This window comes from Centruroides sculpturatus, unplaced genomic scaffold (genome assembly GCF_000671375.1).
Source record: "Centruroides sculpturatus isolate CEXI.00-Female unplaced genomic scaffold, Cexi_2.0 scaffold1967, whole genome shotgun sequence".
NCBI lineage: Eukaryota > Metazoa > Arthropoda > Arachnida > Scorpiones > Buthidae > Centruroides > Centruroides sculpturatus.
Window position 1 is genome coordinate 52188 of NW_019392622.1, and position 17909 is coordinate 70096.

Below are 17909 nucleotides of genomic sequence, written 5' to 3' on the forward strand. Positions count from 1 at the left end.
AACGAGTCCTTTTTAATACTGTTTATAATCATCACATCGGATAGTCTATTATTTTGAGTTAAATCCGGTTTAATTTGATTTTGATTGAGAATTTTATTTTATTTTTCAGACATCTTTTAGAGTTGTAAAATCGTTTGTCCTCCTTACGTTAGAACGAAAAAAAAATTGATTTTTCGTGTATTTCTGTACGATATAATTTCGTAAGAATTTGGTAATCAGTACTATTGTTGTATTTCGATTTATCTCCTATTCTATTTACTTTGGAAACAATTTTCAGCAAGAAAGATGCAATGTGGTGGTTTATAATTAAAACTTACAAATATTGCGACAAAATTTTTGTACAATAGAAAATATCATAACTAGAAGTGAGGTTAAGTTTTGATTCTTTGTAAATAAAAAAATAAGAGAAAATAAGTATAATTAGATTTTCGTAGGAAAACATACATATACAGTTTCTTAAACCTTACTATCAATCCACAGTAGATCATGGATTACAAAACTGCACTTTCGCACTATCCTATTATCGATTGTATATATATTACTAACAGGAGAAATGTATTACACTGCAGGCCAAAATATCTTAGAACACTTGTATCTTAACGACGAGTTATTTTTTTAAATTGATTTTTTTGAATTGTGGATTAATTTATTATTACTAGCAAGTCAACAGAATTTTAAAGTGAAATGTGTTGGAATTTCATATTTATACTATTTTATTTTTAAAAAGAAAAGTTAACAAAAGTTTTCAGAACAGTATCATACTTCTAAAAAGTTACAGAAAATTATGCATAGTAAGTTAACAATTAATAACCTGTTTCACTGCCTTTTTTCTTTGCAACATTTAACGACCTGGTTATAACTAATTTATAAAGATTTACAAGAACATTTGCATCGAAATTATCAGAAAAGTATTAAGTGCACACTTAAAAATGTTCACAATAAAGTAGAAATGCTGTTTCAGCTTATTCACATTCTTCATTGCACTATTCTCTCCTTTAAATGAATTTGATTATCAATTTTCTTTAACTATTTATGGCACCCAGAATCATTACAATGCCACCTGTTTGCTGTCATTTCTACGTTGAGGTCCTACAATCATTCCTGCATTTTTCTCAAAACAACACTCGGTATTATCTAAACTCGACAAACAATAACGTTTTTAATCGCTGAATAAAATTAAATTGAAGTTGGAATGTTCTCTATGATGTTTGCAAATTTAAGACGATGGTATTTATGGTTATCTGTCAATGGCAGGTCCTACTTCACTATTCTTCTAAGAAAAGTTGTTGCCAACCATAAATCAACAAGTGGATTGCCAAAAATCATTTAATTTAGTTTGCTTTCATACTTTGACTTTAACAATATGGTCTGTTGGTACTTCGTTATAGACATGAAGCTTCAGTGTTTCTTCTCAACACCCAATATGCTTGCTTTTCTTCCAACTTTTGGTATGCTGTATTTTTGAAAAACACTTTAAACTTAATAGGTTGATTTTGCACACAGCTTGTCAAAGTCAAGCGACACAGGACTTTATTACATTTAACTTTTAAAGAAATTTTTACATCAAATGCATTCTGGGCTAATATAACTTTATATTCCATCTCCAGTACTATTATGCTATTACTTACATGCATTTTCACACATGTAAGTAAATACGCATATTGTGTTATGTAAAATATTATTGCTTATCACAATCATGTCATCACTTATTATTTTTTCCCTTGTTCTTCAGAACACTGAAGTTGGGATATAAAGTTATATTAGCCCAAAATGCATTTGATGTAAAGACTTCGTTAAAAGTTTAATGCAATAAAGTCCTGTGTCAAATAACTTTGTACAAGCTGTATAAAAAATCAATTTATTAGATTTGAAATTCACTTTAATCCTATCAACATTCAAAACGTATTTATAACATCTACTTTCTGACTACTTGTCCAATCGTTTTTCATGGTGAGTCGTGTAGCACAGCGGTCCCCAACTTTTTTATCGCCGCGGACCGGTCAACGTTTGATATTTTACCGCGGCCCACTGAGGGAGGACGTTGATTGTTTATATTTTAGATTGATTTAATTTAATAATTTTAATTTAATTGTATTTAAACATGTTTTCAAAATAAATTATAGTTACACCAAAAAATGAATATAATGTGATTTAACATTTTAACTCACTAGAACGTTAAATCAATGAGAACTCTCAGCTTGTTTCTTTACAACAAGACGGTTCCATCTGGGGGTAATAAGAGACAATGGCACCCGAAGTGTGTTTCTTATGTCCAGTTTATTCCATTAAAAGTCGTCCATTAAAAGTAGCACAAACCGGAGAGAAATACACCATAGCAAATAAAATGGAAATACCACTAATTTAATGTTCCTTGGGCGGCCCGGTACCGGTCAGCGGCCCGGGAGTTGGGGACCACTGGTGTAGCAGATATGTGCAGATAATCATTTGCTTTATTTCTTCGATGAACTCATTTTCCAACAAAAATATTTAATTCAAAGCATATATTCATTAATATTTCATTATAATAACAAAAACAAAGAAATTAAGATTATATATAACAAAATAAACAAAAACTTTCAAGTGTTTAAAACATTTTTGCCAGAGTGTATGATAAATTTACTGTTTGTACATTAAAAATAATTATGTAATAATTTATTTCGTTACAGGTAAATTAAGAAAATTTTTGTCCATGGATTTTTTTGTGATTTTGGATCGTCTAAATGTTTCAATTTATTTATTACATCCTTTTATTCAAATATACATCATTTTTTGCACTACAAAACCTTTTGATTTCTCGATGCTAACTCTGGTAAGAAATTAAATTATAAAACGAGCAGTTATTTTATTATGAAATTGTCACTATGCCGGGCTGCAATTTTTAGTCATATAATTTAAATTAAATAAATTTTAAAAATATGATAAAAAATTGCATGTACTTTATAATAATTACATTTTGTTTCATTATGAAATATAAATGAATCACGGAACTATATATTTTGCTTTCTGTCTTAGGTAAATCGTTTCACGTTGTGGATGTGTGCAATTGTATTGATGTTACTCTCAATACACGGCATGAACGCGTTCATAACTGATCCTTCGCCAAATAATAACATCATTCTTTTATTCACAATATTTTCTCCGTATGCTTGGATAATTGGACAAACGTGGATGTGCATTGATTTTACCAAAGGTAACGGAGGTAAGTACAATTTTAAACTTAAAGGGTCTCTACTTCGTATGAACCGTTTTTGTAGTTGAAGCTGATGTAGGTTTTGGTTCGAAACTGGGTTTAAGAATATATTTAAAGTAAAATTATTTTTACAAGTTAATGTTGACAATATGGTCTGTTGGTACTTCGTTATAGACATGATACTCCTGGGTTGCTTCTCAGCACCCAATATGCTTGCTTTTCTTCCAACTTTTGGTATGCTGTATATATGGTTATAAATTTGAAAATCACTTTAATCTTAATATGTTGATTTTTCACACAGTTTGTCCAAGTTAAGTGAAACAGGACTTTATTGCATTTAACTTTTAAACAAATCTTTACATCTAATGCATTTCGGGCTAATTTAACTTTATATTCCATCTTCAGTGCTATTAAAAACAACAGAAAAAATAATAAATCATGACATTATTGTGATAAGCAATAACACTTTACATAACATAATTCGCATATTTACTTACATGCGTGAGAAAGTATAAATAGCTTGAAACAAACAAATTAAAAAACACACTTTTCAAAAAATTTTTGATTTTTTAACTTTAGTGTGTGTTAGGAGTAGATTTGCCTTTTAAAACAGTTAAAAGTTAAAGTTAAAAGAAATCAAAAATTTGTTGAAAGTGTGTTTTAAAGTTGTCAATTATTTCTACGTTTTCACGCACGTAAGTAAATACGCAAATTGTGTTATGAAAAATATTAGTTCTTATCACAATCATGTCATCACTTATAACACTGAAGTTTCTTCATAACACTGAAGTTGGGATATAAAATTATATTAGCCGAAAATGCATTTGATGTAAAGACTTCGTTTAAAGTTTAATACAATACAATCTTGTGTCAATTAATTTGAACTAGCTGTATAAATAAATCAATTTATTAGATTTGAAATTCACTTTAATCCTAGAAACATTCAAAATGTATATGGCTAATTCTCGATAACTTGTGCAATCGTTTTTCATGGTGTGTCCTGTAGCAGATATGTGCAGATAATCTTTTGATTTATTTCTTCCGATGAAGTCATTTTCCAACAAAAAGTATTTAATTCAAAACAAATATATCTTATAGTAACCAAAGCAAAGAAATTAATATTAAATATAAGAAAATAAACAAAAACTTTCAAGTGTTNTTTAATTTAATAATTTTAATTTAATTGTATTTAAACATGTTTTCAAAATAAATTATAGTTACACCAAAAAATGAATATAATGTGATTTAACATTTTAACTCACTAGAACGTTAAATCAATGAGAACTCTCAGCTTGTTTCTTTACAACAAGACGGTTCCTTCTGGGGGTAATAAGAGACAATGGCACCCGAAGTGTGTTTCTTATGTCCAGTTTATTCCGTTGTTCCGTCGTCCATTAAAAGTAGCACAAACTCGAGAGAAATACACCATAGCAATTAAAATGGAAATACCAGTAATTTAATGTTCCTTGGGCGGCCCGGTACCGTTTGATCCACGGACCGGTACCGGTCAGCGGCCCGGGAGTTGGGGACCACTGGTGTAGCAGATATGTGCAGATAATCATTTGCTTTATTTCTTCGATGAACTCATTTTCCAACAAAAATATTTAATTCAAAGCATATATTCATTAATATTTCATTATAATAACAAAAACAAAGAAATTAAGATTATATATAACAAAATAAACAAAAACTTTCAAGTGTTTAAAACATTTTTGCCAGAGTGTATGATAAATTTACTGTTTGTACATTAAAAATAATTATGTAATAATTTATTTCGTTACAGGTAAAATAAGAAAATTTTTGTCCATGGATTTTTTTGTGATTTTGGATCGTCTAAATGTTTCAATTTATTTATTACATCCTTTTATTCAAATATACATCATTTTTTGCACTACAAAACCTTTTGATTTCTCGATGCTAACTCTGGTAAGAAATTAAATTATAAAACGAGCAGTTAATTTATTATGAAATTGTCACTATGCCGGGCTGCAATTTTTAGTCATATAATTTATATTAAATNCCCTTTCATCCGTTCTCACGAAAGAGTTACTGGCCGATGATTGGTCGGCATTCAGAAGATATAGAGGGAACTTGTCTGAATTCGGGGAGTTCAGCGACAGATCCGAAAGCATACAAACTCCACATAAGTTTCCCTCCTGATGACCAACGTCCTCAGACGAGTCACATACGGAATAAGTCTGCACGTAGGAAATATACTTTTATATGTGTGCACGTATTGATCTCCCATACGAAGAAGTAACTGAACTTGCATACAGAGAAGAAGACGGTCGACGACAACAAAACAGGTCGTATGTATTAGAATGATTTTGTGAGCTCTCTCTCTCGATCGCGCATCGACATAGTATAAATCCTATCCTAACTCGGGTAGCTTAATTGTCTTATTGATATCCCTCGTTCATTGATATTTGTATTCGTTTTGCTTTTTGAGTTATTAAATTTACTCTTGTTAAATATACTTAAATGTCTCTTAAATTGATTTCGAATCGGATCTCATACGCGTGTTAATCCGCGTATAATAAGATTGATTAACTGGTGTCGGGACCCTGACAATTTGGGATAAAGACCTCACAGTCTTGAATCCCCTTTTCTTAAATTTACCGCCCTCCTATAAAACGTTACGAGAGCCGATCTCACGATCGCGCGCCGTAAGTGTCGTAGACTAAGATCTACGTCCTGGCTGATCTCACAATAACGAGAAGATACGTAACAGTTAAAGTTGGAATTGAATCATGGCTTAATATTAGAAGTGAGTGTTTCAAGTATCCGCAGATGCGTATAGTAACACTTTGGTAAGTGTAGGCTTCCTGAGTTTTCAAATTACATAAACAGAAGCGATTTCATTATAACAAACCGTATAACGACTGAACATTAGAAGATTGAAATAAGATTGTATGATCGAATGAGCCCAAAATTAATATAGTTGGATTATATAGCCGAAAGTAAGTACTGACTACATCGGTGACTGAAGTTATTAAAAGAAATTTATTGAAGATACATGAACAATAAGCTAATAATCTTCAAGATATGACCCGCCTGCATCAATACACCACTGCCAACTTTTTTCCAGTCTTCATACGTTACCTGGAAGGCGGCAACCGCAAGGCTGTTCAGGCACCCTGTCGAAGGCGCTTGGGCCGCCTCAATCGTTTCGAAACGATGTCCTTCAGGCTCCTCTGATACGAGGGAACAAAAAGAAGTCGGAAGAGCCACATCTGAACTGTAGGATGGTTGGGGCAGCGTTGAGACGTTGTGTTTGGCCAGTACCTCCCTCACAATTAGCGACGTGGAACTGGGCGCATTGTCTTGATGGAGCATCTAAGTATCGGCGATCTCCTTTCGGAGCGGCCGATCCTATTCCTTAAAATTTCCTCCACTTTAGAGACATTCATCGGTTTGGGTCGCTGTCGGACTACAGCGCGTTGTTTGTCTTCGACGTCTGCCAGCCATCTTTGGAGTTTTATGCCACTCAAAACCCGTGTACTGAACACGGTTTCGTCCTACAAGCCTCACGGATCATATCCAAACTCTCAGTTGCGAAGTTTTTCAATTTTCCGCAAAATTTGGTGGCAAAACTCTGTTCGATGATTGCTTGCAGCTTGACTCTCGACGCTTGCAATAAACATATTTCCTGTTCGGGTGCGATCTATATACTCCAAAGGATCAGAGACAACTGAGCCGGGTCTCGTAGCTTACCTATCATCCAGCACTATCGATCACGACCACAGAAACAGTTTGCATCGGCAGGAAAATATCAGTTTTTGTACTTATTGGAAAAACACTATAAATGAGCCACATTGAAATTTGGTGGCAGTCTGGGGCTGTATTTCGTATTTTATACCTGAAATGCCAGTCCTTACATTTGTGAGATCAGCCGGGGGTACAACTCCGCTTAGGATCGTAGTAACACTTAATCGGCAGCTAGTCGGTGAGACTAGTTCTCCGAGTTTCGAATCGTAAGATCCGATCGTAAAAAGTTTACATAGGAGAGCGTATAAAGTCAGGATTCCTTGACACCAGTTAATCAATCTTATTATACGCGGATTAACACGCGTATACGATCTGATTCGGACACCCAATTAAGAGACATTTTTGTATAATAAACAAAAGTAAATTTAATAAATCTAAACAAACGGATACAAATAATCAATAACAACGAATATACGACAAGCTATAGACTAGGACTGAATCTATGCAAGGACGCGATAGAGAGAGAGAGCTCACAAAATTATTATAAACATACGACCTGTTTCAGATGTCGTCGTCTTCTTCTTTGTATATAAGTTCCTTTCCTTCTTCGTATGGGAGATCACTATGTTCACAAATACAAAAGTATCACTTCTACGTATAGACCTGGGACTTAGTCTAAGTGACTCGTATAGTGCGTTAGTCATCAGGAGGGAAACGTATGTGGAGTCTAGACACTTTCAGATCGGTCGGAGAACTCCTCGAATTATGACTAATTTCTCCTTTTATTTCAAAATTTCGACCAATAACTCTTTCGTAACTCTTTCCAGTAACTCTTTCGTGAGAACGGACGAAAGGGGGATGAATGAGGGGTAACCATTTCCCATCTGAGCGAGATTTTTAACCAGATACGGGAAAAACAGCGGATGTTCTCTTCTGTGTAAAGGAAGTGACATCCGTCATCTATTTTTCCCACTCTAAAACACTAATTTTTTCACACAAAATGAAGTAATATTTTGTCGATATTTTAAACATATTAATAAAATTATTAACTTAGACCCAGGGCCTTTCGGTTCTCACACATTTAATAGATTGGAGAACTTCATTTCCACCAAGTTACGTTTGTTACACATATTATTTGTTCTAGCCTGTTGATTATTACCACATTGATAAGACTTCTTTCGTTTAACAGCAAGAAATTATCCAAAATACACATTCAAGAAGTCAATGTCGTGGCTTCGGGATCAAAATATTAACTTGCTCGTGTGGTTGCCTAATCGCAACCCTATTGAAAAATCTGGCCCCTCCTTAAACGTCGCTAATTTGCCTGTACAGTTACGCCTGAAAGCATTTTCCCAATGAGTACGTTATTTGTATTTTACTGTGATTAATTAAATAATTACGTTGTTCACATAGTTATAATATAAATATATACGTAAGCATGCCATTAAATTTATATATATATATAAAGTTTTTCGTACGAAATGTGTTTTACAAGATTTTTTTAGTTTTTTAAAATAGTCTCTTGCGTGCTTTGGGAAAATTTTGACACTGTATATACATGTTTTGATAAAGTGGATATTGTCAACTTTTTACATTTTTAAGGCTTTTCTAAGTAGGAATGACCCGTGCATTATACTTTCCCTGCTGTTATGTATACAAAACAAGAAAATATACATAAGGAAACTAAGTTAAAAATTGTGGCTTGAATGTGAACGGCATCGAAGCCATTGAATTTCATTAGTGAATGGTCAAGAGGGCGCAAACATAGAGAAGGGTCATGTGTCTCGTGATGCACAAAACTTAAAGATTTTAATCTTTCTTGACGTTTAAACTTTTTTTTTATATAAAACTAACCCATAATTACAAAATCAAACTTTTTGGAATTTTAGAATAAATATGAAAACAAAAACTTTATTAGTATAGAAGTGTTTTCAAAATAAATTTTATAACAGCTGGGAAAGTTACGCAACTCTCGTTGAATTATTTTTTATATTAAATAGATTTAGTCATGTCTTTTAATATTGAAAGTGTTTTGTAATTGATACATATCAAACAAAAATATTCATAACTCTAATATATCATATCTTATGACTTTCTTAACACCTTTTCTTTTTATCAAATTTAAATTTTTTAAAAGTTTATTATAATTTTTATATTCGATTTAAATATGTTTATGTCGTAGTTTACATCATGTGAAATCAAATGATAAAAGCTTATTTTTATATCAAATACTTTATTTCAATCAGTAATTAAAATTACTTTTTTCTTTTTATTGAACTAATTCCATTAAGTCTAATTTTATCCATAACTAGTAAAATAATATTGAAAGGTAAAATTATAATAAAATGTGAAATTTGATATAAGTACAGATGTATTACAATAATATATAGCTGGTTAATAGTACAATTTATTTTATAATTCTCAGGTGGCCGAAAATTGGAATTATAACAATGATCACTTTGAGCTTAATAGGATTTTCCACAACTGCTGTGTTCATTTTAACATATAACTGCACATTCGTACACGGATATTCTACCGATGTTCAGTAAGTTATTCAAAAGTACAATTTTTAAATACTAAAATATGTTTTTCAATATATTGAAGTACGAAACAGGTTCAAGTGTATTCGGGACGTTTTAACATAAGTCAATTCATGATTCTTCTGTTCGTTTCTGTTTTGTACTATTCAAGGAACTATAAAAACATTCTACATGCAGCGTTATATATTATTTTGCCTGTACATTCGACCCTCCTATAACACGTTAGATACGTTCCTGTTTTTATGAATCCAGCTTTTAGGAGTCCAGCCAATCACAGCCCGGCACGTATGCAGTTTACGGACTACGGCTGTTTGAAAGGTTTCTTCCATAAAATTAATCGATTTTAGACTAATTCGACTCAACATTTCAAAAATACGTATAATTTTTTGGGAATAATCCATATAAACTATGCTATAAACAAAAAATTGTAGAATTACTCACCGAGTGTGCACCGTTCGACTACGCCGTTGCTTAAGCTTGTTTTCGTCGTGGAGATTGTCATCGAAAGGCGTTCGCGGGCTTCCTGATAAATTATTTTTTATCGCGAAAAATTTGCTAAACTTTAGAGACATCATTAATATAAATATAATTTTTATGGACGTTAAATAATAAATGGTTTTTGGTAGGTATGCTGCTCGTTTAAACTCAAAGGTTTGTGCAATCCTGTCGCGACACGAGTCGGCAATGACGTTTCACCGAATTATAGGAGTTTTTTTTATCATGTTTGTACGAATACTGTCGCAATTTTTTCGCCGTGATATAGGAATCCGAACTATAGGAACCAGTGTTATAGGGGATCGACTGTACTATCAATATTCGTTATTACGGAAGACATTATTAGTTCGCAGCGATGTATTGAGGAGATAAGTTTTTATAACAGGAATTTCGCCTTCAATGACTGAACACTTCAACTTCTCTCTTATATAGTAGAACTGTTATCTGTACCATCTTGACTAGTCTCCAAAAACCAGTCTAACGCAGCGAGGATTCACCCTTCTCACCTATATCATATCGTAAGGTGAAGCGAGAGGTACAAAAGATTTTTCATATGCAAGAACATTTTTTTTGTTAATTAAGAAGCAGTTCCTCCAAGCACTCGAAATACTTCGAAACAATGTGTAATAAGCAGAAGTATCGTGCTGAAGACCGTCGTTTTCTATTACTAATACATTATAACAACTTCGCTTTGGGTAATCCGCATTCGTTTATATTGATAATCTTAATTATTCTCGAAGGTACAGGCATTTATGTTATTTGTTTTCATTCTATCATCTTCAAAGTGTCTTATTTACCCTTGCTGTTATTTCTAACAATCTAATTATTGTTATTCTTATCATATACCAGACAAATGCAATTATATTTTCTCTTAATAAAAGTATATGTTGTAAAGTTATAACCTACATTCTATACTTCTAGTAAACAATGGTGTAAAATAGCGATTCCCAACCTGTGGTACGCGTACCCCTAGGGGTACGCAATAGATTGTTTAGGGGTACAGNAATTTATTATGAAATTGTCACTATGCCGGGCTGCAATTTTTAGTCATATAATTTATATTAAATAAACTAAAACTATGTTGTTCATCTCAAAGTAGTATTATCTTGTTACTGTACACCAAGGTTTTCTTGTTCAGAACAGAGCAATATCAGTGATCTATGTAACTTTATTCAAAAAAAAAAAAAAATATTTTAAATGAAACCGTGTTACTTTCGGTTTTCATCGAAAACTTGTATAAAGTTAATCGGTGACCTCTAGCCTTCAATATTTCCACATGTGCTCTCGCTATTTCATCTATCTAATAGCGAGAGTAAATGGGCAGACATACGGAGGACACTGTGTATTTATAAATTTACAATTTTTCAAATTGCAGCCCAATTAACTTTTATTTACTTTAGGTCGTTTATATTATATTTACAGTGAAAATGTAATCTGTTTTTTTTTCTTTACAGTGTATGCTGCACGTATTCGTAATGTTTGTGTCGATAATTTTTTCCTTTCTTTTCTATTTATTTGTTGAAACTCCGTTTAAGTCTATTGTTAACAATTTATTTTTCAAAATTGATTCAAATAAAACTGAAAGTATGAAAAACCAATACCAATTCCTAAACAATAAAAAGTTAAAAAATTTATAAATGTCAACAGGGTTGACATTTATAAATTTTATAAATGTCAATATTTCATTATTTTCATTCGTTCACAGGACAGGAAATAAAGATTAAATATTAATTTCTTTCAATACATTATTGTTATCTTGTAATATAATCGAGATGGGTTGATAATAAATATAATACTGTAATAAATGCATAGTCCAAACGGTTAGGAATATAAAGTTGTAATTTGCCACACAGTTCGAGTACACTACAACAATATACACTAACGTGAGATTCTTCGAAATTTTTTACCGCGAGGGAGTGGGAGGAGATAAAGGCTTAATGTGAAGAATTCGACCTCTATTATACTACTTTAGATGCTGATTTTTGCTTTTTTGCGGAGATCTATAGCCTATATAATCCAGATGAATTAATAATAATAATCAATATACATATCTAAATATATAATTGAGATGAGTTGATAATAATATTACAGATAATAATAAGCACAAAGCCCAAACGGTTAGAAGTTGAAACTTTATATTGGTATAAGGTTAGGGTAGGTCATTCGAATGCACAAGAAAAAGGAATTTTTTTTTTAAATTCTCCTCCGCGGGATAAATGAAAGGGTTAAGGATTACTTTGAAGAACTTCGCTTCCACTGTACTATTATAAATGCGGTTTTTTTTTGCATTTTTTCGAGAAACCAAAAATATTTTTAGACCCATCTAACAATTTTCTAATTAATCTCGGAACAGGGGCGACCTAATTCTTGCACCTGGTTAAAACGGGTAAGATGAGTTTTAGCCTAGTAATTTTTATCTTTGCTATCATTACCTTTTTTGCCGAGCAACGCCGGGCTCATCTGCTAGTATATATATATACACTCGAGTAGTATTGTTTATATTGTTATCGGTCGTGTTGCAATTCATTTATTAAGTGTTATAAATGCTATACATACTATATTTCTTACAGACAGCAGGTGTCCATAACCTAGTTATATGGTTTAGGAAACATTTATAAATTACATTTTCTTGTTTCATATACTATCCAAAGTATCTTCACAACTGTTGTTAATTGTACTGTATTAATAACATACTTGTGCTAACTACTAACATTACTATACATACTAAGTAGTAATATTACTGTGTTTCCAAGCTCTAAAGTCGTTAATGTGTACATTACCTAGATAATCTGCAAATTAACTAGGGTGATCCGTTAAAGTTGTGAAAACTGTTCCATTTCTCAAATTACCTAGATAATGTGCAGAGTATCTAGGTAATCCTCACATTACCTACTAGGCACTCGGTAAAGCGAAAATAAGATNTCCTTTAACTCTGATATACGTCATTGCTTGCACTACAAAACCTTTTGATTTGTCGATGCTAACTCTGGTAAGAAATTAAATTATAAAACGAGCAGTTATTTTATTATGAAATTGTCACTATGCCGGGCTGCAATTTTTAGTCATATAAATTAAATTAAATAAACTAAAACTATGTTGTTCGTCTCAAAGTAGTATTGTCTTGTTACTGTACACCAGTGTTTCTCAACGGGGGCGATATCGCCCCATGTGGGTGTTTTTCCATGTTGAGGGGGCGATTTGTAACAATTTATATTTTGGGGGCTAAAAACAATTTTCTGGGCGATATAGTAAAACATTATATTAAGAATAATTAGATATTTTATTCGTTATATCGTTCAATAATTAAACAAACAACATTATACTAGTCACTACGTAACGGTTTCATTGAAGGGGGCGATACTACGTTGAAGGGGGCGACGGTTCGTTAGAGGTTGAGAAACACTGCTGTACACCAAGGTTTTCTTGTTCAGAACAGAGCAATGTCAGTCATCTATGTAACTTTATTCAAAAAAAAATATTTCAGTTGAAATCGCGTGACTTTCGGTTTTCGTCGGATATTTGCATAAAGTTAATCGGGGACCTCTAGCCTTCAATATTTCCACATGTGCTCTCGCTATTTCATCTATCTAATAACTTGCTCGAGAGTAAATGGGCAGACATACGGACGACACTGTGTATTTATATATCTACAATTTTTTAAATTGCAGCCCATTTAACTTTTATTTACTTTACGTCGTTTATATTATATTTACAGTGAAAACATAATCTGTTTTTTTTTCTTTACAGTGTATGCTGCACGTATTCGTGATGTTCCTGTCGATAATTTTTTCCTTTCTTTTCTATTTATTTCTTGAAACTCCATTTAAGTCTATTGTTAACAATTTATTTTTCAAATTTGATTCAAATAAAACTAAAAGTATGAAAAACCAATACCAATTGCTAAACAATAAGAAGTTCAAAAATTTATAAATGTCAACAGGGTTGACATTTATAAATTTTATAAATGTCAATATTTCATTATTTGCATTCGTTCACAGGACAGGAAATAAAGATTAAGTATAAATTTCATTCAATACATTATTGTTATCTTGTAATATAATCGAGATGGGTTGATAATAAATATAATACTGTAATAAATGCATAGTCCAAACGGTTAGGAATATAAAGTTGTAATTTGCCACACAGTTCGAGTACACTACAACAATATACACTAACGTGAGATTCTTCGAAATTTTTTACCGCGAGGGAGTGGGAGGAGATAAAGGCTTAATGTGAAGAACTCGACCTCTATTATACTACTTTAGATGCTGATTTTTGCTTTTTTGCGGAGATCTATAGCCTATATAATCCAGATGAATTAATAATAATAATCAATATACATATCTAAATATATAATTGAGATGAGTTGATAATAATATTACTGGCAATAATAAGCACAAAGTCCAAACAGTTAGGAGTTGAAACTTTAAATTGGTATAAGGTTTGGGTAGGCCATTCGAATGCACAATAAAAAGGATTTTTTTTTTAAATTCTCCTCCGCGGGATAAATGAAAGGGTTAAGGATTACTTTGAAGAACTTCGCTTCGACTGTATTATTTTAAATGCGTTTTTTTTTGCATTTTTTCGAGAAACCGAAAATATTTTTAGACCCATCTAACAATTTTCTAATTAATCTCGGAACAGGGGCGACCTAATTCTTGCACCAGGTTAAAACGGGTAAGATAAGTTTTAGTCTAATAATTTTTATCTTTGTTATCATTACCCTTACTATACATACTATGTAGTAATATTACTGTACATATTACCATACTAACATTACTAACATACTAGTTGTCATACATTTGGGGAGTTTTAAAACTTTCTTATATTTTTCTATCACTATTTCCCTGCATATTCGAGGAAAAGACCATCGCCTCTATCTAAACAGCCGAAAAAAATTCTCTCTAATGCTAGGATAAATTCACTTCGTTTCTCTTTTCTTGACGTCATTTCCTTCTTAAATTTGTGTAAACCATTATCTTTATTCATTATAACTATTTGTTATTCGTATTCTTCGTGTTGCCACTGTTTTCTAAAAGACAATTTACTTTTAATGTAATATATATATAATATGTATTAAGTTGATAAAACATTGATAAAAAACTGTTAATTATAAAATTTAAAAACTTCCCTCTGTTTTCTTTTACGATGATTTTGTACTTTATCATTTTGTGTAGTAGTATAAGTCACTTTTTCTGCTGTACACTAAGCAACGCAAGATTTGTGAATTACGCCGACCTCGAATTAGCGGCAGCATTTGTCTCATCGTCAATTGGTTCTGTATCGAGTGAGATTTTAAGTTTAAGTACTTTCACAATAAGAAAAATTACGTGTTCTAAACGGATTCGATAGTTTGATAGTTACTTTATTAGCAATGCAAAAATTGTACATTTAGTAATTTGCAATTTAAAATTAATGTTCGGTGAAAAATTGTTTTAATCAAAGAATTAAATCTTGAAATTTTACTATTTATGTAAATATACTAGTTGTGATAAATTCCCGAATTACCCCAGAGAATCTACAAAGATGTATAAATAAAACATATACGTACCTGAGTGATATTGTGAAAAATTTTAATGCTGTGCCGTTGGCATCTGCTACTAAAAGAAAAGATCGAAATCAATTGGATATTGTATATGTTTTTAATATCATGTCGTAAAAGTTGAAGGTTGTAAACTGTCTGTTTCTTGTTGGAATATTAATAAAAAAGAAAACTGAACTAACACAGAATTATTTGTATGGTCAAAAATTGTTTTAATGGAAATGTATAATTCTCTATTGAATATTGTGATGAAGATCACTTCGGAATACTTATGTACTGTTCCTTACGAAAAGGAATCGCTATACCCAAGAATACTATTTGTAAATTTGATTGTATATCAATAAACAGTTTGCAAACTTACAGTCTCACAACAATGAAAAATAAGTTTGTGTTTACACGTTATAACTTATACGTTTTAATTTTGAAAATAAAGTTTTGCCATGTTTCAAATAATTTATTACGAAAATTGTTTATTCAAAACACATGTCACGAATGTATCGTAAGTGTCTCATTGTCTTGCTTTAGTCAAGAGACAAAGTATGTAATTTAGAACTATTTTTGTAATATTTAGAAATTTTCAAGTTTGTAGAAGCTACATTTCTACATTTCTACAACAATAATAATCGGTGATTGCTAGTGTTGCAACGAATAGTATATTCGGCCAGGAGCATGGCCGAATAGCCGAATATTCGGCCAAACTATTCAGCTTGATTAACGCACGTACGAAAATTGGTACAAAAAAAACGTACATTTTTACAATTAATGATTTTAACGCAAACATGTAAGACGTTTTTCAAACAATTATGAAAATTGTCTATATAATATTTTTGCTGAATAAAAATGTTTCAGTACTTTTTAAACTATATTTATACACGGTGTAATCTTCGTGGTCAGCATACAGAGATGGTCACCTTATTGAAATGCAGTTTACTATGCAAAATTATAATACAACCAAAACCGTTTTAGTAAGAAAAAAAATATGTACTGTACAGTACGTTATTATATGTGTATTCGAAATGTTAGTGATGAGGATAAAAAACATTTAGATAAACTTTATATCATGACTAAACTCCTTACTAAACCCATGAGTAAACACTTAAAATATGAATACTGTACATGAATAATTGAATATAGTATATATCAGTATATATCTGTGGGGATTGGATCGTGTAAAGACACGATTCCCGTGTTTGTTTTGAACTATTGACATTAACGGCCGCCGACAGACAATTGAACGGCCTTTTAAATGCTCGGTCGCTGGTCGGTTAGTAGATAATCACGCCACACGACATGATTTGCATAAAACTATGACTTAGTAATAGCTGATTTGCATAGCGTTACAACTGGTAATCGCTGATTGGTCGGCCGGGAATCACACCACACGTTATTTGCATAGTGCTACAGCTAAGTAAGCACTGATTGGTCGACCAACACGCTTTCGACGGGTATAAAAGGATTGATGTCGAAGGTGGAGTTTTAAGTTCCCAGCAGCGTTGCCAGATTTGGCTACTTTGCTCCAAATTGGGCTACTTATTTTTCAGTTTGGCGCTAAAAAAAGCATTTGGAGCACTGGCTACTTTTTGGGCTACAAAAATTTCACTTGGCTACATTTTGGGCTGTTTACACAAATTATTTCATCCTTTGTTTTGCGCACAGAACGGTAATACTTGTTGTGCTGTCTACTCGTTTTGTTTTTAAACAAAGTATAATTTATATAAGTTTTATAATTTATTTATTATTGGTATTAAAATGGGAAAATGGACCAANTAGATTATAGTAATAATATCTGTTTTATATATTTAAGGTACTTTGTGAATACATCAGCACTTTCATGATACATTACTGTATTCATTTTTTTTTAAATATACTAAAAAGTATTTGATTTCTCTTATTCGTAATTCATAGTACAAAATGTCCAAGAAGTTCCTTAAATCTTCATTAAGTTCAACTCCACTCGAAATATAACACATGACAACCCCTCTATCTGCTTACCTACATGATCTTTAACTATCTAAATTTAAAAGCATCAATTTTTCATATATACAAGTTGCCATTGTATGTTGCGGTCTTTAACCATTAGTCATCCTTAAATTAATGAAATAAGAATGATATTACTTTTTAAGCCTTTGTGTCCTTATTATACAATTTTCTAGGACAGATCGTATTATTAGAACTTATTATACCGGTGTCCAAGTCCTGCAAAATAAGGAAACATATCCAGAAAAAAAGAAAAATCTTTAAAACAGGAAATAATAAAGTTTTTTCTTTCTTTTTCTGGGTACGTTTCCTCATTTTGCATGACTTCCCCATCGGTAAAATATGTCCTAATAATACGATCTCTTTTTAGAACCATTTTAATAATAAAAATAGAATAAGAAAGAATTCCAGTCAGAAAAAATGTAATGTGATTGCTCCTAAGCAATTGTCCAAACTT